The sequence below is a fragment of the Pinus tabuliformis genome, chromosome 8 (assembly GCF_031772625.1).
Source record: "Pinus tabuliformis cultivar Carrire ecotype Pingquan chromosome 8, CPIR1, whole genome shotgun sequence".
NCBI classification, from domain to species: Eukaryota; Viridiplantae; Streptophyta; class Pinopsida; order Pinales; family Pinaceae; genus Pinus; species Pinus tabuliformis.
This window is the reverse complement of record NC_142294.1, coordinates 1,345,331,872-1,345,334,153: the sequence shown is the minus strand read 5'-3', so window position 1 is coordinate 1,345,334,153 and position 2,282 is coordinate 1,345,331,872.

Genomic DNA, 2,282 nt, shown 5'->3' with positions numbered 1-2,282 from the left:
ACCAAGATTCATTGACTAGGAGGGATAATTTACCGAATTGGGAATGCTTATGGTCTGATTTAGTACTAGAAGAAATTAGGTGAAATATCAGAGATGGAACCTCATCCAAGGGAGAGGATGAAGAAAATTTTGCATTGGTTGGAAAGGGAAAGAAGGGAAAAGGGAAGAAATCTCAAACCAAACTAGAATTCAACTAAGGAGGCAAGAAGAAATACTTGTCCAAAATAAACTGCTTCAATTTTCATGAATCTAGGCACTATGCTACAAAGTTTCCACACGAAAATTCTAGTAAGGAGAACTCAGTGGGATCATCAGGTGAATCATTAGCTTCATAGTTCAAGTTAGACTTCACCCTAATCACATGCATGACCAACGTTGTGATGGGGAGTGTTTGGTACTTGGATTCAAGTGCATCGTTCCACATGATAAGGTGTAGATATTTTTTTAGTAACCCAGAGGAGAAATATCTCTAGATGCATATTGAGCTTAGGGACGATGGAAGGTACAGTGATACTGGGATTAGTATAGTAACCTTTAAGAGGGAGTCGAGATCCTATCTTTGCCTAAAGATGTCATGTTTGTTCCAGACCTAAAGAAGAACCTCATCTCTGTAGCAGTTTTGAAAGATCGTGGCTATGATGTAATATTCAGTAAAGGTAAAGCCTTTTTGAGGCACATAACTATTGGAATGGTGAATTATATTGGGGTTCGTGTAAAGAACATATATAAATTTTATGTGGAAGATTGTGTTGCCTTAAGAAATAAGCCATAGAAAGTGCAGAGTTGTGATGTTGGTGAGCCCTTGCACAGGAGATTAGGCCATTTGCATCATGGCGCCTTAAAAATTATGTAGCAAATAACCATTGGCCTCCCTAAAGGATCACTTGAGCAACAAGATTTTTGCAAGGGTTGTTCCTTGGGGAAGTATGTGAAATCTACATTCCATGATCGAGATAGCAAAGCACATGTTGGCTTGGAGAGATTCCACTCTGATTTTTGTGGACCCTTCTCGATGGCCTCCACTTCCAAACATAATTAATATGTTAATTTTATTGATGATTTATCAAGGAAGTGCTAGATCTTCTTCACGCAGAAGGAGGATGAGGCATTCTCAAAGTTTGTAGAATTCAAGGCACTAGTTGAGAAAGATATCAGCAAGAAGGTGAAGGCTCTCACAAGCGACAATGGAGGTGAGTATGTTTCTAATGACTTCAAGGATTTCTGTGTGAAAGAAGGCATTTGAAGAGAGCTCACAACACCCCACAACCCACAGCAGAATGGGGTAGCTGAGAGGACGAACCAGAGCATTGTGGGAGCGACGGGAGTTATGCTACATGATCAAGGCCTACCACTACATTTATCGGTAGAGGCATGTAACACAACAGTCGACTTGCAGAATTGGATTCCTTATCGGATTCTTGGTATGTTTACACCAGAGGAGGTTTCCTCGAAGAGAACGTTGTGTCTCATTTTAAAAAATTTGGAGCCTCTATTTACTGCCATGTCTCTAAAGATTCGAGGAAGAAACTTGAGTTGACAACAAAGTTGGGAGAAAATATGGATGTGTCTCATTTAAAAAAAAATGGAGCCTCTATTTACTACCATGTCCCAAAATATTCGAGGAAGAAACTTGAGTTGGTGGCAGAGTTGTGAGCTTTTGTGGGTTAAACTGAAACTCCTCACAATTACTGGGTGTACTTACCTTCCCTCATAATGACAATTGTGTGAAGGGCTATAAAGTTTGATGAGGAGAAATCATTGATATGCTCCGTTGAGAGGGAGCTTCAGATCCAACTAGAAGAAGATATTTTAGCTCCAAAGGCGGAGTCTCATGAAGTTGTGGAGAAACCACAAATGGAGGATCAGAGAGAAGGAAAAGTGGAGACATCCACATAATCACAACCATCCGGAGAAGGTAGAAAAGGAACTAAGGAAGTTGATATATTGGTGCAAGATGCAAGTGAGAATGTGGGAGCTCCTTCAAATTTTCACAGGTAAAGGAGGTCACCTGAGAGGTACACTAGCTACATGGCTCTAATGACTGAGCTTGTAGATACGAAGCCATCCTCTTTTGAGAAGCAATTGAGAAACATGTTTGGGTTGATGCAATGGTGGAAGAATACGAATCCATCATGAAGAACAGTGTTTTGTAAGTGGTCCCAACACCGAAAAATAAATAACTTGTGGGTTGGAAATGGATCTTCAAGGTTAAACATGTAGCCAATATAAGCATAGAGAAGTATAAGGCCATATTTGTGGCCAAAGGATTCTCTCAAGTTGAA